Here is a 25,927-nt window from a genome sequence, read left to right as displayed (position 1 = left end):
CAACCTGCGGAGACTCCGGGTGGCGTGGGACGATTCTGCCTTCAGCAGAACAAGCCGGCAGCAGCAAACTTTTAAAGTGAGAGGAATTAATTTTAACAAACAGCGGAAATATCAACTTGAATCCAGAAACTTGAAAACTGCAAGTATTGGTGCTTTGTTGACTTTTTAAATCAAAAGAGAAAGTGAGCGAGTGAAAGTGATTTGAAAAAAAATGGCGTCCAGCGTTTGAGTTAACGAGCTAGTGAAAGTGGATTTGTGAAGCCTCCCTGCTTTGCTACAAAGTTGTAAAATTGCTACAAAGTTGCTCTATCTAAAGAAAAAATTTCTTTTGCTAAAATTTGACTTTGCTTTATTCTAGTTCCACCTGATTAAATCTGGGGGACTTCTTTAGAAGTTTCTGTGGAAGAGGGAAAGGAAAAAGAACTTCCCTCTTCAAAAAAACTAGCTTACGTGGCACGATGGCTTCAAAGAAGCAGGAAGGGAAGGCATCAGGGGGGGGATCCCCCACACATAAACATCAAACACAACTTCCCCCTGCTCAACAGTTACAAACTCAGAAAAAAGAATTTGATGTGGCAGATTTAAAAGAATTTATTTCTAAAACTTTGGATGATAAATTTCAAGAATCACAACAGGAGATAGATGATAAACTTCAAAAATCACATCAGGAGATAGATGATAAACTTCAAAAATCACATCAGGAATTTTTGCAGGAAATTAATGAAGTTAAAGACATGGTGAAACAGAATCAAATTATGGTGACCAAAAAAATATCAGAAGTGGCGTCTGGCCTGGCAGATTTTATTGGGAAAGTTGATTTTAAAGTTGAAGAATTTAAATCAGAAGTTAATGTTAGGATGAAAGATAATGACTATAAAATTGATGAAGTTGACAATAAAATGCAGAGAATTGAAGATGAGATTGTTATGATACAATTCCGGGCGATGGAATTTGCCATACGGCTTCGGGGAATTCGAGAGGAGGAAAGACAGGACTTGAGACAAGTTTGCTCTGAAGCCCTGGCTAAGATTTTACAAGTTAATCCTGATTTGGTATTTCATAAAATAGATAAAATTTACAGAGTGAACTCTTGGGTGGCCAGGCAAAGACAATTACCCAGAGATGTGGTCATATACTTTACTGAGAGAGAAATTAGAAATGATATCCTGCAAAAATCTTTTCACACTTCTATACAAGTGGGGGGCTCACGGCTTGTAATTTTTAAAGAATTACCTCCTAAAATGCTGAAAGCTAGAAAAGAATTTGATTTTCTTGTTAAGGAATTGAAAAATTTACAGATACCCTTCCGGTGGGATGCACCAGCTGGGGTAATTTTCAGATATAAGGGAGAAGGATATCGGTTGAATACCGTGGAGAAGGCGCAACACTTTTACAGTACTATTCTTAAGGAAAGAACACCATCTCCACGTACATCTACAGTTTTGGAGATTAAGGAGAGTGAAGAGAGGCAATTGAAAGAACAGTCTAAGCAGGAATTAGAAAACGTGCAAGGTGCAGAAGGAGGTATTCTGAGTGAGCCATTGCTGGATTCTTCTCCAATTTTGGATTTGATTCAGTTGACTGAAGTTAAAGATCAACGTATAACTAGAGCTCAATCCAAGCTACTTAAACAAAAGCAACAACAACAACAGGAAAGACAAGACAAGAAGGCAGTTAAGAGCACTGCACAAGAGATTGGCGCTATGGGAGGAGCGAGATCGAAGCTCTCGGATGAACTTCAAGCATATTGCTCTGCGCTCCAGAAAGAGGCTAATGACCTTTAAGTGTTTATCTTGGAATGTCAATGGGTTGAATTCAGCACAGAAAAGGAAAAAATTATTTACATATTTGAAACAATTTAATAATGATATAATATGTTTACAAGAAACGCATATTACAACTCAAGATCAAAAATATTTGATAAACTCAAAACTAGGAGTACATTATATATCTTCAACTTCGCAGAAAAAGAATGGTGTGGTTATTTATGTAAATAAAAAATTAACAGCAAAAGTTATAGAAGTAGATCAAGATGGTAGATTTGTAGCAATTGAATTGTTTACAGCAAATGGGCAAATTCTTTTGATTGGAATTTATGCTCCCAACCAACAACAGGATTATTTTTACAAGATGTTACATACTAAAATATTGCAATGGGACTACAGATCTATTTTAATTATGGGAGATTGGAATGGAGTAATTGATTCTAAATTAGATAAAAAGAGCTTGGCAAAGTCTAGAATTAGATTACCACAGACCTTTTTTGATATGAAAGAAGATATGGAACTAAAAGATGTTTGGAGAATACATAATCCAAATGAATTGGATTACACTTTTTTTTCTGATAGACATAGATCCTTTTCTAGGATTGATTTTATCTTGTTGTCAAATGATCTACTTGTTAAGACAAAAAGAACAAAGATTTTTCCAAGAACTTTGACTGATCATAGTCCTGTATGGATAGAAATCGAGATGGATAAGGTTGAGAGACGTTCTTGGAGATTAAATGAGAACTTGTTTAGATATGAAAAAAATATAATAGAACTTAAAAAGCATTTGAAAGAATTTTTTGAAATAAATTTGAATAAAGGTACCCCAGTTGAAATTGTTTGGGATGCAAGTAAAGCTTATATGAGAGGGGTACTTATCTACATGAATTCTAAACATAGACTGTTCCGACAAAAGAAAAGATCTGAGTTGGAAATGGAAATAAAGAATAAAGAACAGTTACTTATTAAAAACCCAACAGATGAAAGAATACGAAGTGCTATAAAACTTTTGAAAGACCAATTCCAAATGCTTATGGCGGAACAAGTTGCAACAAGCTTACAATACGCGAAGCATAATACATTTTGCAATGCTAATAAACCGGGCAGATGGTTGGCCTACACATTGAGGAAAAAACAAAGTATGCGGACTATTGACAGTATCGATATTGGAGGGAAAGAAATTTTTCAACAAAAATTAATTAAAGAAGCTTTTGTGGATTATTATACTAAACTATATGCTAAAGAAGAGGTGCAGAATGAACTTATAGAAAAATATTTAAAGGATAAGAGAGTTACAAAAATTACTGATCAACAAAAGGAAAGAATGAATTATCTTATAACAGAGGAGGAGATAATAGTAGCAATTAAACAGCTAAAAACAGCTAAAGCTCCTGGCACGGATGGTTTGACTGCAGTGTATTACAAAACTTTACAAGCTGAAATGGTGGGACAACTTAGAGATTTATTTTGCAATATTCAACAAGGGGGTAAAATACCCCCATCCTGGACAACTGCTTATATATCTTTGATACCAAAGGAACAAGTTGGTCCTAAAAAACCAGAGAACTACAGACCAATATCTCTTTTGAACACAGACTATAAAATTTATGCGAAGGTATTAGCCAACAGGTTGATGCCAGTAATCCAAAAGGTGATTCATGAGGACCAAGCGGGATTTATTGAGGGCAGATACATGAAGGACAATGTAAGGCAAGTAATAGACTTATTGGAATATCTTGATAAGAATAAACAGATTTCTGCAGTGCTGGTCTTTTTGGATGCGGAGAAGGCCTTTGATAGAGTGGATTGGAATTTTCTACTAAAGACTTTAAAAAAGATGGGCTTTGGGGACCAATTTACACAGGCGATCTCAGCAATTTATCAAGAGCAAAAAGCACAGATTATTATTAATGGAAGTTTGACGACAGAGTTTAAAATTGAAAAAGGAACAAGACAGGGATGTCCGTTGTCCCCACTTTTATTTATTTTAACATTGGAAGTCTTGCTAAATACAATACGGGACTCAAAAATTTTGAAAGGTATAATGATAAGGCAAGAGGATTATAGAATAAAGGCATTTGCAGATGATCTGGTGGTTACCCTATCACAACCAATGGAATCAACAATCCTGATGAATGACATTATACAAGATTATGGTAGAGTTTCAGGTTTTAGACTGAATTTAAAAAAGACTAAAATGATAGTCAAAAATATGACACAAGATCGTAAACATGAGCTTGAAAGGAGGGCAGGTTTTGAAATTGTACCTAAGGTAAAATATCTTGGAGTTCAGGTTGCAGAATCAAATATGAAATTGTTTCAAAATAACTATGAGGTGTTGTGGCGAGAGGTTCAGAAAGACATGGAGACTTGGAAAAAGCTGCAACTGTCTTTACTTGGAAGAATAGCAGCAGTTAAGATGAACATGTTGCCAAGATTTCTGTTTTTGTTTCAAATGATTCCGGTGCTTAAAAGTGATAAACAACTGAAAGTTTGGCAAACTGGACTTAATAAGTTTGTCTGGAACGAGAAAAAGCCGAGAGTGAAATTGAAAATTATGCAAGATGTTCCAGAAAGAGGAGGCCTTAAACTTCCAAACCTACAGTTATATTATGATGCAGCAGCTTTAACTTTAACAAGTGATTGGTTTGGGGGTAAAAAGGCTGGAATATTGAATGCAGAAAGTTTTGATCTTGAATTTGGATGGCATGCTTACCTATTTTATGATGACAAAGTTGATAAAGTATTTAAAAGTCATATACTTAGAGACTCTTTGATGAGAGTTTGGAAGAAGCACCGACTCAAATGGGATTATAAAATACCGCTATGGCTGGATCTTGGTCATACCTTGTGGAATACAAATATAATGTCACTCGGGGGGTTTTTATACAAAGAGGTTCTTTTTACAGATGCGGGCAGATGGCAGTTGAAGACATTGCAGACACTGTTGGATGAAGGGATTAATTTAACCTGGTTACAATATAATCAATTACAATTGAGATGGAAAGAGGACCAAAAAACTGGTATTATGTTGCATGAGGAAGAATTGGTTAGACATATAAGAGAGAAAGGTCTAATGCATATTAAAAGGCTTTATAATGTTTTGCTAGAAAGGGATTCAGAAACGGAATTAGTTAAAGATTGCATGATTAAGTGGGCACAAAATTTTGAAGAACCAGTGATGTTGGAAACATGGGAAAAAATTTGGGTTCAGAATGTTAAATTTACACAGTCGCAGAATCTGAGGGAAAATTTTTATAAAATGTTTTATAGATGGCATTTAGATCTTAAAAAGTTGTCATGTATGTACCCTAATGTTCAGCCAAAATGTTGGAGATGTGAATGTTTGGATGCTACGTATTATCATGTTTGGTGGACCTGTAGGAAAGTTAAGGCTTTTTGGATAAAAATATGGTGGGTCATGCAGAACGTTTTGAAGAAAAAAATTCAATTTTCTCCACAATTGTTTTTATTGGGCATAGTTAAGGGTCTTACACGGGATGAAACAAAATTAATATTGTATATGATAACAGCAGCAAGATTGTTGATAGGTAAATATTGGAAGAATGAAGCTTTGCCTACTATCGAGGAATGGACTTCGAAGATGGCCAGTTTTGCAGAGATGGCGAAGATTTCAGCATATTTAAAAGATTGTTCACAAGAGACTTATGAATGGGAATGGAAAAGGTGGATAGAATATGTTCAGAACAAATACCAAATTAGAAAGTATCAAATAGCTTTTATTTGAAAACAATGTATTAGAAATATTTTAATATAAAGAGACAAAGAGGGAAAATTATATAGGGGGAGGGATGGGTTCAGGTATATATATCAGTGTTATTAGTTATGAGTACATAATAGGGAAGTCTGGGGGGGGGAGGGTTAGGGAGGGTTAGGGAGGACGGGAAGTTTGGGGAGGGAGGTGGGGGGGTGAAAAAAGGGGTGAAAATGTAATTGTAAAACTTTTGCAATAAAAAAAAAAAAAAGATTGTGGTGGTTCTTGGAGGCACGTGCAACAGAAGAACAGCTGGAAAAGCAAAAGAGTAGCCTTGGCATATCAGTTTGGACATAGATCCATGGGTGGGCTTCAAAAATTTTAGCAAGGGATTCTCTGCCCGATTGCTGGGTGAGTATGGCTATGGTGGGCGTGGCCTAGTCGGCCTCCTGAACCACGGCAGAGGGGGCATTTTTGCCCTCCCCGGGCTCCGGAGGCTTTCCTCGAGCCTCCTGGAGGGCAAAAACTGCCTCCCCAGGCCTGTTTCTGGCCTTCCCAAACTTCTGGTAGGCCCGTTTTTCGCCTTCCCCAAGTGCAGGGTGCTCTGCGCGTGCCCTGTACTTATCTGCATCCAAAATAGGTCGCATGGGGACTCCTGAGAGGGGCGGAGTGGGGTGGCCGGGGCCAGCCAGGAGTGGGATTTGGGGGTTCTCCAAACTGCACAGAATCTTAGCTAGAGGTTCTCCTGAACCCCTGCGAACCCCCAGCAGCCCACCCCTGCATAGATCCAGAGTTGGGACTCTTAAGAAAGAGCTGTTTGCTACTTTAAAATTCCTGTTATAAATAGGAACAATGAACAATAACTTTAAATGGTTATGTGAGTGGACTGGGTATAAGAGAAAGCAACCTGAAAAGGTGGTGACCAGGGCATGTTTTAGTGGAGGAATAGATTTGAGGGATGCTGTTTTGATTAGCTATAATTCTGTGGCTCTGGTACACACTCTCTCAGACAATGGCCATTCCATTAAGGCTGCTAGGGCCCTTTCCCATAGGAATAAATGGAGTCACATAAAATGGGGGGTCTACCAAAAGGCATTTGTTTAGGCCCCTTGGAATTTAGAGAAGACCCTGTATTGAACAATTTTGTGGGATAAACCTTCTGGAACTTCTGTCAAAATGCTATGAAGAGCAAAACTGCTCTGATTCATCCTACCACTCCTGGTTCAGGCTATGGTCTGGTGAGGAACCACACTGGGTTACCACCAGACAAACATCTAAGGGTGAAGAAGGAAAAAATGCAGCCCTCGCTCTGAACAAATTGTTTTTCCTTTAAGTGTGCCTATACATAACCATGCTGCTTACAGCTCAGCTTTTGGATTTATGCAGACAGACAAAAATCAACATCAGTTTGCTGGTAGGGGGAAAGGAGGGCGTGTGTTTCGTAAAATAAATGAATCCTCAACCAAGTCAACACATTTTACTAGAGTAGGGCAGTGGAGTTTGTGGTAAAAGTGAAAACGACATTATTCCCCCCCCACCTCCAGTAAACTCTTTAATGTTCCACAAAGCCAGTAAGAAAAATAATAACAGACTGTCTGGGTCTAAAACTATGAGTGTCATCTGTAACTCTATCCGTTCATGGATGTGGTCCTTCTCCTTAGGAAACAGCAGGATTATGCGTAAGAATTCTAACATATTCCACTGACAGAGACTTGTTCAAAATAGTTCAAACATCTGGCAGATGTCTTATGCAATTTTAACATGGATTTGTTGACTCTGACCTGAAATCTTTAAACTTCGTGAATTCACACTTTGTAAAAAGCCAGGCTATATTTTGTTGGGTCAACCATACGATTGACATATGAATAAAGAACCAATTCGGTCTAGGGGTTAAGGAATCAGGCTAGAGACCAGGAGACTGTGAGTTCTAGTCCCACTTTAGGGTTGAAAGCCGGCTGGGTGAGTTTGGGCCAGTCACTGAGCCCAACCCACCTCACATAACTGTTGTGGGAAAAATAGGAGGAGGAAAGAGTGTTAGGTATGTTCATCGCCTTGAGTTATTTCTACAAAAATAATAAAATTGGATTAATAAACAAGCAAACAATAGGCCCGGCGTATCTGCAGGATCATCTCCTGCCTTCCTCCCACCGTCCGGTGCGCTCACGCAGAGTGGGCCTCCTCAGGGTGCCGTCGGCCAGACAGTGTTGGCTGGCGGCCCCCAGGGGGAGAGCGTTCTCTGTGGGAGCGCCGACCCTCTGGAATGGGCTGCCCACCGGCCTCAGGACAGCCCTGGACCTCCTCTCCTTCCGCCGTGAATTGAAGACGTGGCTTTTTCACCAAATGGGCTGAATCCGTAGGGGTGACTTCAAATAATTTTAATAATTTTTAATTGATTTTAATTTAATTTTAAACTGATTTTAATTGTTTTTTTTTTTTATTGAAAAGGTTTTCAAATACAAATTTTTCCCCCTTTTTCCCCCCCCTCCCCCCCCTCCCTAACCCCCCCTCCCCACCCTTCCCCCCCTGTGACTTCTTCGTAACAAAAAAAAACCCTAATTCATAACAGATTACTTACTCCCTCCTCAAAATACTGACCTTTACTTACTAAGAGTATTATAAATCCCCCTTTATCCATACATTTCAGAAAAGAAGAAGAGAAAAAAAAAAACAAAAAAAAACAAACACATTATACTATAACTATTATAAAATAACTCTAATTTAGCATAATGGTGTTTTATATCTATGCATTATTGCAACAATTCAAAACCACCTTCCACTTTAAAACTATACAATAAGTCCTACTTTAATAACATTTCAAAGCGGGCTCCCCATAAAATCTAATTTAACATTTATTCCACTCTATCCATTTCCTCCACTCCCCTAAATGTATCACTTAAAAATCCCTTTTCTTAAACTAATCAATCTGTAGCTAGCTTATTCACCCACTGTCTTACAAATTTACCATACACAACAATTCTTGATATCTTTAATTCACTGCCCACACTACTTAAAAATATATATATATATATATTCCATTATATCTAAATAAAAAAAGAAAAGACAATAACTTTAAATTTATAGTCCATATAATATCTTCTTGAAGTCTTTCCACTGGATTGTTAAAACCAACATCCATAATAGGGTGACATAGCTTGCAGATGCAACAGTTTATTCAAGATCTCCAATCATATCTGCCCCCATCAGTAGTAAACATCTTCTTATATATATAAAAGTAAAAACAACCACCCGAGTGACATTATAATTGTATTCCATATAATAATAATTGTGGGTTTCATCAGGATTATTAATTTCCATCATCGTATTGGGTAACAACCCGATCTTCTGCATGTCCCAATGTGATTCTCTTGCCTTATAATTCAAGATAATTATAATATATTTATCAACACAAAAAGAAGTTTCAAAGTAGATAATTCAAAACCATCAATTTGAGGCTCTTTCCATGTCCCAAAATTACGGCAATGCAGAGATCTGCCACTATCCTCAGGATGATATTGACCAATATGTCGCCTCCTCTATGTTTTCACATAATCATTCATATTTTAAAATCACTGGCTTCACTGTTGCTTGGGTTAGAAATTTCTATTTTTGTACAACCTATTTCTTTTTTTGTTTTCTTTTTGTGGGTTTGACCTCCATCCTAATTTTTTGTGTCTCGCATTTCTTTTTTATCCCTTGTATATCCTCTAATTGGTTTCCATGCTTGTCCTTGCCTTGATAAGTCATCACATTAAAATCAGATGGCACTTCTCTCAAATTTGTAGATAATCCAGCTGGGGTATCCGATAAATCCAAAGGCAATTTATCTGGTACAGTCTCTGTCTTTAGTTCCAGCTCCTTCTGCTTATCCTGTATTATATCTGAAGACGTTAAATTCATTTTCAACCTATTTTGATAAAATTCTTCCGCCCTTTCAACAGTATTTAACTGGTATCTTTCTCCTTGATATCTCAATATAATACCAACTGGGACGTCCCACCGGAATTGAATATTTCTCCTTTTTAACTCAGACACCAGAAAGCCAAATTTCTTCCTTTCCATTAGTATCTTAGGTGGGAGTTCCTTGTAAATCCAAATCTTTCTTCCATACAATTGCAAATTAGAATTGAAGGAATTTTGCACAATTTTATTCCTAATTTCTTTATCTGAAAAATAGATTACCACATCTCTAGGCAATTGCCTTTGCTTGGCAGTCCAGGAGTTTATTCGATAAGCTCTATCAATCCTACAAAACACTTCCTCAGGTTGAATCTTTAAAATCCCAGCTAGAAATTCAGAAGATATTTTCCTTAAGTCATCTCTGTTATTTTCCTGCAAACCTCTAAGTCTTATTGCATATTCTGTGAAATTATATTGTATCTTTAGAACCTCTTTTTGAATCCTCTGTTCCAGATATTCTACATTACCAGACTTTTGGTCAGCATCCATTTTAAATTTTTCTTCTGAACTATAATCCTGAATATTTAACAAATCATTTTCAATTTTTTGAATTCTATTGTCCAATTTATCTTGAATTTCATCCATTTTTGACTCTAGTAAATTAGTATTTGTATCCAACCGAATCATGAATTCTGACAATTTTAAAATTTTTTGTTGCAAAAAGTCAAACTTGGATTTCACCAATTCCTTAGTTTCCTGCTTAAATTTTTCAAGTTGCTGATTCACAATCTCATCCCTTCTTTCAATCTCCTCTAAGAGAAATTCTATTATATTAAAATCAGGTTTCTGGGACTGAAGAGTTAAAACTTGTTGCTTTAAATTCTTAGTGGGGGAATCCCCCCCACCTATTTGTTTGTCTGACTTCACAAGCCTCAGTGCCATGTTTCCGCCTAAGCAGGCTTTGTTAGAAGAAGAAAAAAAAAAAAACAAGACAAAAGACTTCCAGCCAGCAACACTCAAGCCTCCAGGGAAAAAAGAGAAAAACAAAAACAGGAGCGGAGTTTTGTCTACAAATGTAGCCAGTGGTATTTATTCCGCTACATTGTAATAATAAAAAACGGAAGAACTTTCCCTCTCAAACTCTTCTCCAGCCACGGCAGACGCCATTTTAAAACTGATTTTAATTGTTTATGTAATTCTTTGTTTTGTTTTGTACGCCGCCCTGAGTCCTACAGGAGAAGGGCGGCATATAAATTACATAAACAAACAAACAAACAAACAAACAAACAAACAAACAAACAAACAAACAAATGTGAGAGAGACACATAGATGTGTGTAACACTTTTTCATTGTTCACAGTTATGCTTTGAGCCCCCATTTCATTCCTGGTACTGTAACACAAGAGGATATATTTCTTTTTGTTAAACATTGGAGGTTGGAAGAACCCAATTTGAAACATCTACATCTCAATTCCCCTGAAAGAATATCAACAACATTCAGACACATGATTTTCCTCTGCATGGCCCAATTCCAATGAATGGGGTCTGTTCATAAATAGCTTACTCAAAACAAACTGTTATCTTTCAAAGCAACACAGTTTTGAAATTACCGTAGGTGTAATATTGAAGGAGGCAGACATCAAAGTATATGGAGAAAGAACTGACTTCAAATCTCTCTCTCCCTCCATTGATGTTCACCAGGTACTTTAGGCCTATCACATCTCTGGATGAAAGTCATTTTCGAAACATAATGTGCGCTTGTGAAAATTGAATAGAATAACATAGTTGGAATAGATCTTGGAGGTTTGCTAGTCCAATCCCTTGCTTAGGCAAGATACCCTATACCATTTAACCCAAATGGTTATCCAATCTCTTCTTAAGAACTTCCAGTGTTGGAGCATTTACAACTTCTGGAGGCAAGTTGTTCCACTGATTAATTGTTCTAACTGTCAGGAAATTTCTCCTTACTTCTAAGTTGCTTCTCTTCTTGATTACCTTGACTCCCTCTTCTTTGTGGCAGCCCCTGAGATATTGGAACACTGCTATCATGTCATCCCTAATTATTTTCATCAAACTAGACATACCCAATCAAAATAGTTCCCAAGGGTCAAGAGAAGTATAAAGTGATTGAATGGATCCAGGGGTGGGCTGCTAGGGGTTCGTAGGGGTTTGGTAGAACCTCTAGCTAAGATTCTGTGCAGTTCAGAGAACCCCCAAATCCCACTACTGACTGCCTCCTCCCACCCTGCCCCTTCCCTCCCAGGAGTCTCCACACGGTCCATTTTGGATGCAGGTAAGTGCAGGGTGTGCATGGGGGCTTGGGGAGTGCGAAAAACAGGCCTAATGGAAGTTCAGGAAGGGGCCTGTTTCTGGCCTCCAGTGGGCCTCCGGAGCCTGGGGAAGCAGTTTTCACCCTCCCGGAGGCTTGAGAAAAGCCTCCGGAGCCCAGGGTGGGCAAAAATGCCCACCACCACCATGGTGCAGGAGGCCGACTAGGCCACACCCACCATGGCCACGCTCACCCATCAACTGGGCAGAGAACCCCTTGCTAAAATTTTTGAAGCCCACCCCTGAATAGTTCTCATAGAGTTTGGATACTTACCGAATATTTGACCATAGGTCATGGAATTGGGAGATTATTTTCATCCAAAATGTTAGGAGAGTAGTTGTTTATCTACTCCTGATTTAGGTTACGTTGCATCTCAAGCTTAGCCAAATAAGGTCGTAACTGTTCAGAAGTACCCTCATTACAAGTACAGATCCGTCTTTCCATCTTTCCCTTTAAAAAATCCACTGGTCACAAAATTAGAATCTTGCTAATAGAAATTAGCACACTTTTTTTAAAAAAAAATGCAGACTGATGGGGAAAAAGAGAAGAAAAAAATGCATGACTGAATACATGTGAAACTGGCATGAAATGGAAAAAAAAAGACTGATTCAGCTATCCATACTCTTATACATTTTTAAAATAGCTAGGACCGAGACTATGACACCACTCCTTTCCACCGGGGCCCTGATTAAAATTCTGTCCGTGTCTCTGTTTTTTATTTTTAATAGGAGAAATACTGATGCAGTTTGAGTCTAGTAGGCCACTTGTAAACAATGGGATTCCTTTGAAGCTTTTGATGGTAGTTTTTCAAAAGGAAAAAAAAAATCCATAGTTTAGCTGAGATTTGGCTCTCCTGGTTTTCTTTTATTCTACTTTCTTGTTATTTATTTCTTATGCTTCTAGCTGGGGGTGGGGTGCAGCGTTTGGGATAGGCATTAAATCAAGAGCTAGACTACAATGACTTAAGATCAGCTGGTGTTGGGCCGAAGCGTGAGACAGTCCTGCTGAGATTCTTTTCCATCAAGGGGGAATTGAGTAAATATTTCATCTTCTTCGTCTGTTTATGGCTGATTTATTAGGACAGTCCATGCTTGCTCGCAGTCTTGAAACCAGCACAATGCATAAACTTGCCATTTCTTGAACGTTAATGACGTTTAAAGAGGACTGCATTGTCCCTCATTAAAATATGACACATTATGTTGTCAAACTGTGGCTCCTGGTACAATTCACTCAGATTGCAACACATGTCTGCCCTTGCCACAACCGTTCTGCAGCACAGATTCTGCTCTGTAAATATTTTAAGAAAACTGGATTGGAAGGTAGGAAGGAAAAGACGCTGTTTGGGTTGCCAGCTGGTTAAAAAGGGAAACCAGAAATGGAATTCAGGAGGAAAGGCAGTTGATAAAGCTAGTTGGTCCAATGTGTCAGATGGAATACAATCATCCCTTTTTAATTTCCTATACGCAGCTATATATCTGTTACATCTCTCCAATTATTAAAATTGCCCCCAGTTAATCAACAACAGCTGTATTGATCGGTATATTGATTAAGCCAATTAAATAAGTAATTAAGAATTAAATGTTGTTCCAAAATGAACTACAGGTAGTCCTCAATTTACGACTGCAATGGACCCCCAAATTTTTGTTGTTAAGTGAGTTTTGCCCAAAGGTGGGATTTTTTTTTTTTTAAATTTGATTTATATGCCGCCCTTCTCCGGAGACTCAGGGCAGCTTACAGTGCGTTAAGCAATATTCTTCATACTTTTGTATATTTTATACAAAGTCAGCTTATTGCCCCCACAAACTGGGTCCTCAATTTACCTACCTCAGAAAGGATGGAAGGCTGAGTCAACCTTGAGCCTGGCAAGATTCGAACTTACTTTAATTGCAGACAGCTGGTGTTAAATTACAGTGCTTAGTCTGCAGAGCTATCCACTTACCTTCCCTATCGGTTTGCTAACGTGAGTGCACGTGCCACCTCTGCAAATGCACATGGCCTTCTGCACATGCACAGTAGTCGTGTATTACGTCTGGGCGGGTGGGTGGAGCCTCCTGAAATCGCCGCTACCGGTTTGAGCAATCCGGAGAGACCCGGCTGAATCCTACCACTGGTTTTGCCCCATTTTACGACTTCTTTCGGCACACATTTGTTAAGTGAATCCCTGCAGTTGTTAAATTAGTAACACGGTTGTTAAGTGAATCTGGCTTCCCCATTGACTTTGCTTGTCAGAAGGTCGCAAAAGGGGATCACATGACCTTGGGACACAGCAATGGTCATAACTATGAGTCAGTTGCCAAGTCCATGCGCTGTGCATGCACTTTCAAACTGGTGGGAAAGATAAGTAGATGACTTCTGCTCATTCACAGAATTTCCCAGGGAGGGTAACAATGGCCATACTTTTACTTAGTTTGAATTAATGTATCTGGATTTTAAAGTTGTTCATTGTTAGAGGGAAAGAAAAGATGTATCGATTAAGGACTCCAAAATGAAAACGGAGGAAAACAAGTGACAGAAAGAAAAGAGAACGATAACAATGTGAACAGGAACAAAGTTTTGTTGCAGAGGATGCTTATTTCTGCTGGAGTTTTGAATCCAAGTTTATTTTTTCCATTTTAGGAAAACTACACCATCTTCCCAGCAGTGAACAAGGGAGCATCATACTCTCTGTTAGGTATGTCAAAGATTTTTGCTGCAGATTTTAGAGTTAAAACCTCCTCCCCGCCCCCTTCAGCACACTGTAACAGGTCAAATGCTGACATGGATGAAGTCTGGCTGTGCAAACTTTTAAATTATTTTCATATTATTGACAATATGAAAAAAAGACTTAATTATTTTTCATTGTAATGCTTTGGGAGTGTCTAGTGCCATCAGGGTGGATTTGATTTAAATCGAGTTGATTTAAATCACAATTTAAATCATGATTTAAATCACTAGTAAAAAGGCTTGATTTAAATCAACTCGATTTAACTCATAATTTTTAAAGAGCAACTGTCATCTCTGCTACTCCTTTGACCCACTGTTGACTCACCGATAGTCCCAGTGTTGCAGAATATACAGCCTCATGCTACATAACTAAGCTCCATTTCATGCTGAATAAACTAAATTATTTATGTATCTTAAATAGAAAACTATCTTACGATAGATTTTTACCCCAAAAGTTTTTTATTAAAATCCGATTTAAATCAAAAAAATCCGATTTAAATAAAAAAATCTTATTTTTTTGATTTTTTAAAAAAGATCATTGATTTTTATCCACCCTGAGTGCCATGATGGCGAATCTATGGCATGTGTGCCAGAAGTGGCACGCAGAGCCATCTCTCTGGGCACGCCAGCCATTGCCCATTGATCTTTGGGGTTCTGGTGCGCACATGCGCACTGGCCAGCTGGTCTTCGTACACGCGGGAGTGCTGGAATCCGGAAGAGCAGCTCCCTGGCGCGCATGCGTGCTGGCCATCTGGTTTTCACACACGCAGGAGCGCTGGAAACCGGAAGAGCAGCTAAGCTTCCTGTTTCCGGCACGTGCAGGCACGCCGGCCAGATGGTCTTCGTGCATGCATGCACACATAAACCAGAAGACCAGGTGACAGGCACGCATGCACACACAGGAAATTGGGAAGCTGCTCCTCTGGTTTACGGCACTCCCCCCCTCCCGCGTGCTTCCCCCACTCGGTGCCAAAAAGGTTCGCTAATACTGGTCTAGTGCTTCCTGGAAACACACAGAAAAATGCAAGTGCCACCATTACATGGTACATCTTAAACACATATAAGTTTTCCCTCTGTCCTTAAATAAACCAGCACATTTATCCCTCAATATTTAAACTCTATTTTTAATGATTCTAAAATTCTCGAATTATGTTTAATTTTAACCCATCTGTCATTTTCTTTTGTTAGCCAGATATATCTTTACAAGGGGAAAAGAAAATTTCTGCAATTATAGTAGCAAAGATTTGGGCTCGCATCCCGGAAAATATTATTTTCATGTCCAGGCTGATCTCTACAGGAATGAATTCTTAGGTTCCAAAACAATAATAAATAATAACCTAGTATTACAAGCTTAAACATTATAGACCAATTATTCTGAAGCATAAGACTACATATTAAATATACACTTAAATTTTAGAAGAATGCAATTTTTAGTTCTATCTCATTATTCTCCCATTCCAGTTTTATGAATGAAAATTTGACTAAATATTTTATGCCACCGGGAAGCAGAATTTGTAAGATTGTAACTGATCTCCTATTGTCCATTTTTCATCCTTAATTTATACTAGTCAATATACTAACTTGGATCCAAAATTTGTCACTTGTAGAACAGACATGTAGAAATAGAATAACTGAGTTGGAAGGGACCTTGGAGGTCTTCTAGTCCAACCTTCTGCTTAGGCAGGAAACCCTATAGCTGTGATGGCGAACCTATGGCATGTGTGCCACAGGTGGCACGTGGAGCCATATTGGTGGGCACACGAGCTCAGCTTCGGAGCACATGTGTGCACGGTCCAGCTGATTTTTGGGCCTTCTGGGCCCACTGGAAGTCGGCAAACAGGCCGTTTCCGGCCTCCGGAGGGCCTCTGGGGTGGGGTGGTGGTGGAGAAGGCCATTTTCACCTTCCCCAGGCTCCTAGAAAGGCTCTGGAGCCTGGGGACGGCGAAAAACAGGCCTACTGGGCCCACCATGCCATCATGTGCCAAAAGTGGGGGAAGCGCGGGGGGGGTGTTACGTGTACATGCGTGAGGGTGGGGCGCATAGAATTATGGGTGTGGGCATGTGCGTGCGCAACTCCTACCCCGCACTCCTCCCCGCTTTTGGCATGTGATGGCAAAAAGGTTAGCCATCACTGCCCTATAGCATTTCAGACAAATGGTTATCCAGTCTCTTCTTAAAAACTTCCAGTGTTGGAGCATTCACAACTTCTGGAGGCAAGTTGTTCCACTGATTAATTGTTCTCACTGTCATTAAATTTCTCCTTAGTTCTAAGTTGCTTCTCTCCTTGATTAGTTTCCACCCATTGCTTCTTGTCCTGCCCTCAGGTGCTTTGGAGAATAGCTTGACCCTCTTCTTTGTGGCGGCCCCTGAGATATTGGAACACTGCTATCATGTCTCCCCTAGTCCTTCTTTTCATTAAGCTAGACATACCCAGTTCCAGCATGTTTTAACCTCCAGGCCCCTAAATGAATGAATGGGACATTAGTCACAAATACCTCTTGATCTCACTGAGTCCATTATAAGCAAGGCAAAATAGCAGAAAGAAAACACACATTTTTATTTAGGTGTTGCATAAATTACTACGATAGCTGTAGACGGATGCCTGCCAAGTTATTTAGTGTTTCATGTCACATTGCTCATGACTGCTGTCTGTTTTTTTCCACCAGCACTTTCCCCATCTGAGCGTGGGCAGGATTTAATGATTACCCACGAATACAAAATAGCATCACTTCACTTTAGCATGGTATGTGTGGGAAGGAGGAAGAGGCGAATGTGGAAAGAAATGAGGGCTGTTCATTGACACAAAGCTATCTGTTAAATATGCTCAAGGTTAAAACTGGTGACAGGACGGTACGGATGCATTAGCAGTATGGAGGAAAGAAGCATGGGTAGCAAAGGGGCAATTTATTGCTTTTAAGTAGAAAATATCAGTGTAAAATCCATCTAATTCAGAATAAAGGTATTGCTGTTCAGAGGTGGGCTTCAAAAATTTTAGCAAGGGGTTCTCTGCCCGGTTGCTGGGTGGGCGTGGCCATGGTGGGCATGGCCAAGTCGGCCTCCTGCACCACAGCGGGGGGGGGGCGTTTTTGCCCTCCCCGGGCTCCGGAGGCTTTTCTCGAGCCTCTGGGATGGTAAAAATGGCTTCCTGAGGCTCCGGAGGCCCTCTGGAGGCAGGAAACGGGTGCCTTTTTGGCCTTCCTGAACTTCCGGTAGGCCCGTTTTTCACCCTCCCTGAGCCTCCGCATGCGCCCTGCACTTATCTGCATCCAAAACAGGCCGCATGGGGACTCCTGGGAGGGGTGAGCAGGGCCAGCCAGGAGTGGGATTTAGGTGTTCTCCGAATCTTAGCTAGAGGTTCTCCCAAACCCCTACGAACCCCCAGCAGCCCACCCCTGTTGCTGTTCCAATGAATTGCTTCCAGACTTTTCCGTGAACATTATGTGTGGTAGTCCCAAAGGGGCTTTTTCAAAGGAGGCAACTGGACTTCCTTGTTTTGTTTTGTTTTCTTTTGAACACGTTTTGTTTCTCATCCAAGAAGCTTCTTCAGCTCTGACAGGATTGTGGGGAATAGAATCCTGTCAGAGCTGAAGAAGCTTCTTGGATGAGAAGCGAAATGTCTTCAAAAGGAAAAAACAAGGAAGTCCAGTTGCCTTTGGGACAACCATGACCTGGATGACTGAGAATCTCTACAGACCATTATGTGTGGTATGAAGCAATAGTGAAGAATGGCTGCAGGATTTGGGTTTGGCTAGTCTAAGGAAAAGAAGAATTAGGGGTGACATGATAGCAGTATTCCAGTATTTGAGGGGCTGTCACAAAGAAGAAAGGGTCAAACTATTCTCCAAAGTACTGGAGGGCAGAACAAGAAACAATGGTTGGAAACCAGGGATGGGATTCCAAAATTTTTACTACCAGTTCTGTGGGCGTGGCTTGGTGGGCGTGGCATGGCATGGCTTGGTGGGTGTAACTTGGTGGGCGTGGCAGGGAAAGGATACTGCAAAATCCCCATTTCCTCCCAATCAGCTGGGACTCAGGAGACAGAGAATAGATGGGGGCGGGGCCAGTCAGAGGTGGTATTTACCGGTTCTCCGAACTAGTCAAAATTTCTGCTACCGGTTCTTCAGAATTGGTCAGAACCTGCTGAAACCCACCTCTGTAGAGAGAAGCAACCTGGAATTAAAGAGAAACTTCCTAACAGTGAGGACAATTAACCAGTGGAACAGCTTGCCTCCAGAAATTGTGGGCACTCCATCACTGGAGGTTTTTAAGAAGGAACTAGACAGGTTAGCATCAGGTTAGCAACCTAACAATAGATTAGTACAGGTAGTCCTCAACTTATAACCACAGTTGAGCCCAGAATTTATGTTGTTCGTTGAGAATTTGTTACGTCAGTTTTGCCCCATTTTACCACATTTCTTGTCACAGTTGTTCAGTGAATCACTACAGTTGATAAGTTAGTAACGCTGATTGTTAAGTGAATCTGGCTTCCCCATTGACTTTGCTTGTCAGAAGGTCGCAAAAGAAGGTCACATGAACTTGGGACGCTGCCACGGTCGTAAGTATGAATCAGTTGCCAAGCATCTGAATTTTGATAACATGATCATGGGAATGCTGCAAAGGTTGTAACTGTGACAAACGGTCCTAAGTCACTTTTTCCAGTGCCGTTGTAACTTTGAATGGTCACTAAATGAACTGTTGTAAGTCGAGGACTAACTGTATTAGTGTTAGTGTTTCTGAAAAAATATAGTTTAATAAACTGGGCTAATTGGGAATAATGTGCATAGCGACCATGAAACACAGGAAATCCTCAAATTAAAACCACTTGTTTAATGACCGTTCAAAGTTACAATGGCCCAAAAAATGACTTATGTCATGACTTATGACTGTTTTTCATACTTACGACCGTTGCAGCATCCCCATGCTCACATGATCAAATTTTGGATGCTTGACAATTGGCATTTATGACAGTTGTAGTCTCCCGGGTGTCGGGATCACCTTTTGCGACCTTCTATTCAATGAGGAAGCCAGATTCACTTAACAACTGTGTTACTGACTTAACAACCGCAGTGATTCACTTAACAACAGTTACAAGAAAAGTTGTAAAATGGGGCACAACTCAATTAACAGCTGTCTTGCTTACCATAGGAAATTTTGAGCTCAAAATTGTGGTTGTAAGTTGAGGACTACCTGTAATAAAGGTAAAGGGTCCCCTCACACATATGTGCTAGTCATTCCCAACTCTAGGGGGCAGTGCTCATTTCCGTTTCAAAGCCGAAGAGCCAGCGCTGTTCAAAGACGTCTCCGTGGTCATGTGGCCGGCATGACTAAACGCCAAAGGCGCACGGAACGCTTTTACCTTCCCACCAAAGGTGGTCCCCATTTTTCTACTTGCATTTTTGATGTGCTTTCGAACTGCTAGGTTGGCAGAAGATGGGACAAATAACGGGAGCTCACTCTGTAATGCGGCACTAGGGATTCGAACCGCTGAACTGCCGACCTTTCGATCGACAAGCTCATCGTCTTAGCCACTGAGCCACTGCGTCCCCTACGTATCTGTACTACACTTACTTGTAATAAGCTGGGCTAATTGTGGGAATAGTATGCATAGCAATCATGACATAATCATTGACTGCTAGCAAAATGCTGCCAATTTCCTTGTGTAAGTTCCAAGTTTTAATAATTTGTTTCCCAAATTTGACCACTGTATGAGTTTGCGGGACAATTCTGGGAGATGAATGGGTGAATATTTTTTACCAGTGTAATAAAACAGTGTTAGACCCACTATATTTCTTTTCACTTGACACAAATAGCATGGTGGACTAGCACTGGTTATATAAATATCATCATTATTCTGGCCTACCGTTCTATTTTTTTCTGAGGCAAAACCACTGCAACTGAGAGTATTTCAAAATTGCTTGCAAAAATAGACAATAGATAACCGAGTTTTATCTGTCTCTCCCAAGCTTTTAAATAGGAACTATTCAAATGAATGACATCAGAACAAACTCATGGGCCATGAGCTCTTAGTCAATCCAAGCATAAGACTTTAGTCCTATGACTTTAATGGAAAACCTGTTCTTTTCCTGACTCTAAATATAGAGTCCATATTTGCTCAGTCTTGGAAAAAAAGAAGAGCAATGTTAGTTTTAAATTGAAATCACTTGATCTAAACTACAACATTCAAGTTATTTGCATTGGAGTTGACATTAGCCCTGTATGGAAAAGAATATCATATATATTTTATCATAGATGAAATATTTATTTGTGTCAATTCTCTTTCGGCTTGATGACAAATTGTGATTTTCAAATTTCTTTCACATTCATTTTTGTTGTTGAAATTCTGTCAGGCCCAAAGAACCAAGAACAATACATGGAGTCACTTCTTAGTAGTTCCATTACTGTTATTACATTACAAACAGAATCTTGCCAGACTAAAGCAATTATCTGCAACAACTATAGTATAGATAGGGGCCCGCAACTTGGGCGTCCTCCTGGACGCACGGTTGTCTTTAGAAGGGCATATGACGGCCGTGGCCAGGGGGGCTTTTTATCAGGTTCGCCTGATACGCCAGTTGCGCCCCTTTCTGGATTGGGACTCCTTACACACAGTCACTCAAGCACTCGTCACCTCTCGTCTGGACTATTGTAACGCTCTCTACATGGGGCTCCCCTTGGGGTGCACCCGGAGGCTCCAACTGGTGCAGAATGCGGCCGCGTGGGGGATTATGGGAGCGACTGGGCGCTCCCATGTGACTCCTCTCCTGCGCGAGCTGCATTGGCTTCCGGTGGACTTCCGGGTGCGCTTCAAGGTGTTGGTGATCACCTTTAAAGCGCTCCATGGCTTAGGGCCAGGGTACTTACAGGACCGCCTTCTGCCACCAATAGCCTCCCACCGGCCAGTTCGCTCCCACAGAGAGGGCCTCCTCAGGGTGCCATCGGCTAGACAGTGCCGGCTGGCGACCCCCAGGAGGAGAGCCTTCTCTGTGGTGGCACCTACCCTTTGGAACAATCTACCCCCAGAGATACGAGTGATCTCCGACCTCTGGACCTTTCGTCGGGCCCTAAAAATTCATCTCTTTCAGTTAGCCAGTCTCTCTTGATTTTATGATTTTATGGTTGGTTTTAAATTTTGATATGGATTTTAAATTGATAAATTTTAAACTATGGGCCAAATTTAATTATTTTAAATCTATTTTTAATCGTAATTATGTATAAATGTTTTTTATTTTGGCTGTTCACCGCCCTGAGTCTGAAAGGAGAAGGGCGGTATAGAAATTCGAATAATAAATAAATAAATAAATAAATAAATAAATAAATAAATAGATGTACTCTGTGAATTGCTAGAGAGCAGTGGTGGTATTCAGCGGTTTGGGCTGGTTCAGGCGAAAGGTAGTTTATTTGCTGACTGGCCCTGCCTCTTCCAGGAGTCCCCACGCACCCCATTTTGGCTCCCAGGTAAATGCAGGGAGGCTTCCTAGGCCCAAAATGGGGCGTGGGGGATGCGCCCCCCGCCCCCCGTGGCCCATTTTTGCTCGCAGGTATTATTATTATTATTAGTTAGGTATTTTAGAGGGGGATTTGTTACAGATGAAAATACCTAACCTGATATCTGTAAATATGTGTGCTTGTTTATATGTCATTGTGTGATGTCATTGTGTCACTTACCATTGGTTAGTACTTACCATTAGCCCCGCCTTCTCTGTATATAAGTTCTTGCTCCTCCCAGATTAGTCCCTGTCTAATTGTGTTCCTGAGGAAGAAAAGAAATAAATATTACTATTACAAGAAAGCCTACAGTCTCTTATATATGGGCCTAACCAGGATAACCAAACTAGCAACAAATTGGTAGCAAGAGGATGGTTTGGTAGGCCCAACCGAACATAAAGATGCAAGACTCACATAACGACAAAAGAAGACCTGCCACCAGATACATAACGAAAAGAATGGCAGCTCAACTAACTCCTGACAAATATACACCACTTGAAAATATTAAGAAACAAACGCAATTACAAGAAAATGAACTGCTAACACCAAACAAAGAAGATGAGGTAAAAAGTAAAATACTAGAATTAATAGAAACAACTACAGCTGAATCAAATCTGCTTGTGAAAATCCGCAGCATAATAAACGACCACGGAACAGCAGCAGATAACGAAAATAACAAACAAGAAAACTGCAAGGTAAGAAATTCAACCCCTGACTTCAAAAATGACACCAAAGATGGCGACAGCTTCCCGCCTTTTTCATGGCAGCCATCTTACCCACCTAATACCTCTAAAATGCCTGACCAATTACTAAAAGAATTCCAAACCTCAAACTACGAAATAAAAAACAAAACCTACCAAGAAGATGATTACCCGAGTCCAAAAACAAATAAAAAACAATTATTTAAACAAAACAAAGCTCAACCTACTGAAGTAGAAATAGACAATGCTATACAGGTGCTAACTGCAGCACTCGGGACTAAACTAACAATACCAAACAAACAACCAGAAAATGAAATAGAAAATTCTAAACTACCATCTACCAAAGGCCAAAAAGAAATAGACTGTCTAAAGAAAGGCCTAGCCACCCGAAGAAAGACAAGCTGGCAATCATACTTACCTACTGAAGAGCAGCTCCCTGAACAACCCGGCTCCATTGGCAATGGCGGCCCGCCTCAAGCTCCACTTACTGACGACCTCAGAGAAGACTCCCCGATGAGCAGAGCAGCACCCCAGGCATTCTTCAGTCACCAGAGGCCCTCCGGAAACAAAGCAGAGCAACAGAAGGCCGTCTGGGACTTCACCCCAGGAGCTGCAGACACAGGAACCTCCCTCATCGACTGCTGGAGAAAAATGAGGACTGAGCATGCCCAGAACGAGCCTGCAAAGAAAGAAGAAGGAAACATAAATACAAGTCAGCGCAACATAGAGATAAGTAAATACAGACATACATCTACCATACCCAGGCCTTATTGTGAGTATGCTAAGGTCTTAAATCATGGACAGCTACTAAACATGAATAACACCTCACTACACTCAGGGACAATACCTCCAGACTTTATAAAATTGAAATTAGATGGAAGCAACTTAATGGAATGGGATCAGTGTTTACAGATTGTATATATGAAAGAAAATGTTTTATTTTTTATTGATAACCCACCAAATAAGCCTTGGACCTATGAAATAGACTGCCTCCACCACAAAGCATACTATATGTTAATTGTTTCTATTTCCCCAAGTATACTCCCCAGTATAGAGCATAATTTAACTGTATTTGAAGTATATCAAAAATTATTCAGACTGTTCTATAGCAAAAATGTAGCCACTACCACAAAAATCTCTAGGGAATTCTATTCTGCCAAACTAAAACATGATACATCCATGAGTGAGCATATCTTGAATTTAAACGCTGTAAGAGCAGACCTTATTCAAAGGGGAGAAACCATTTCTGACAACACCATGAAAAGCATTATAATTAACTCACTAGATCACAGCTGGGATAACTACATTACACTAATAGATAACCTAAGTATAGAGCAAATTACTTTAGAAAACCTTACCAATAAGCTTATTACTGAAGATAGACTTAGAAGAGAGCGATATACACAACAAAGAGAAGGTAGAAATCAAAGAAGGACTGATTTCAGGGCCAGAGACAGATACCCACATGAATGTCTCACATGTGGATCTGAAAGACATCAGAGTAGAGACTGTCCCAAGAATATAGGATACAGTGACTCATATAAACACAAGGATAGAAGAATACACTTTTTAGACAGAACCTCCCCAGATTACAGGTATAAGAGAAGAGAATCACCACACTCTAGAGAAAGACAAACATACAGAAATAACCCTAGAAAAAATAAGAAAGGATCACTATATGGAATAAGAAATAATAACACTTTGATATCTGATTCACTCAACACCTGGCTCATAGATTCAGGAGCCACATGCCATACAACTCATAATAGAGAAATATTAAGTAACTTCACTGAAAAGAAATATTATATTAAAGTAGCAAACAGAATTTAATTGCCACTTCCACAGCGGAAGCCGAATATGTTTGTTTATCCAAAGCGGTCAACAATCTAACTTGGTTCGATGACTTGTTAACCAATGTGTGGGATGAACCTGTTTATCCAATTATTATCAATGAGGACAATAAGGCAGCAATTGATATATCAGCTTCCGAAGCAATAGGTCAACGATCTCGACATATCGATATAAAATATAAACATGTAAGACAACTGTCAAGTATAGGATTTATTAAAGCTATCCATTGTAATACTAGTGAACAAATTGCTAATATCCTCACTAAGCCATTGCCGACCAAACAACATATGTATTTGACTTCCAAACTTGATGTGCATATATAATCTTAATAACCCACCATTAGTTAGGTATTTTAGAGGGGGATTTGTTACAGATGAAAATACCTAACCTGATATCTGTAAATATGTGTGCTTGTTTATATGTCATTGTGTGATGTCATTGTGTCACTTACCATTGGTTAGTACTTACCATTAGCCCCGCCTTCTCTGTATATAAGTTCTTGCTCCTCCCAGATTAGTGCCTGTCTAATTGTGTTCCTGAGGAAGAAAAGAAATAAATATTACTATTACAAGAAAGCCTACAGTCTCTTATATATGGGCCTAACCAGGATAACCAAACTAGCAACATTCTAGACCCAAAATGGGGGCAGGCCTGCAGCCCGTTTTCACTCCCAGGAGGCCTACTAGGCACAAAACAGGGTGCAGGGGGCAGCGCCCCCCCGTGGCCCTTTTTCACTCCCAGGGGGGTGCATGAGGCCGAGTGTTGCCTGTCACACCCCCTGGCCACGCCCACCATGGCCACGCCCACCCAGCCGGTCATTAGGGCAGAGAACCAGTTGTTAAGTTATTTGAATCCCACCACTGCTAGAGAGGGTCTGCCTTGCTCTCTTCCTGCCTACCAGACATTCCTAGCTCCACAACTCTTCACTATCTGGGAAACAGCCTCTCTAACTCCGACTATATTCCTCCACAAATTCTAATGAATATCCTTGCATCTATTTAATTACACGTAGTCCTTGACTTACAACAGTTTGTTTAGTGACCGTTCAAAGTTACAACGGCACTGAAAAAAAGTGAGTTCTGACCATCTTTCACACTTTCAACCATTGTAGCCTCTCCATGGTCATGTGACCAAAATTTGGATGCTTGACTCATATTTATGAAGGTTACAATGTCCCAGGATCATGTGATCATCTTTTGCGACCTTCTGACAAGCCAAGTCAATGGGGAAGCCAGATTCACTTAACAACTGTGTTACTCACTTAGCAACTGCAGTGATTCACTTAACACTTGTGGCAAGGAAGATCCTAAAATGGGGCAAAATTCACTTAACAACTGTCTCGCATAGCAACAGAAATGTGGGACTCAGTTGTGGTCATAATTCGAGGACTACCTGTATATCAGTGACCTGGCTACGTGTGAATGTTTTGTCTCTTAAAATGTAGCCTAGAGATAATGCTATTAAAGTTTGCTGGCATA

The 25,927-nt window shown here is 40.1% G+C and overlaps 1 protein-coding gene across 2 annotated transcripts in view; it reads right to left on the bottom strand.

Annotated features, from left to right (window-relative positions):
- Nucleotides 1–23,258, bottom strand: part of SPP1 (secreted phosphoprotein 1) — a 79,179-nt gene extending 55,921 nt beyond the window's left edge. For both annotated transcript variants that reach the window (XM_087875122.1, XM_087875123.1), the window contains exons 1-2: nt 23,017–23,258; nt 22,095–22,162 (exon numbers count right to left, since the gene is read on the bottom strand). The gene's annotated coding sequence lies outside the window, so the exon portion shown is untranslated. The remainder of the gene's footprint in view (nt 1–22,094; nt 22,163–23,016) is intronic.
- Nucleotides 23,259–25,927: the final 2,669 nt, after the last annotated feature.

This window comes from Pantherophis guttatus, chromosome 8, assembly GCF_059756535.1.
Source record: "Pantherophis guttatus breed Tessera chromosome 8, ASM5975653v1, whole genome shotgun sequence".
NCBI classification, from domain to species: Eukaryota; Metazoa; Chordata; class Lepidosauria; order Squamata; family Colubridae; genus Pantherophis; species Pantherophis guttatus.
This window is presented reverse-complemented; position numbering and strand designations above follow the sequence as displayed.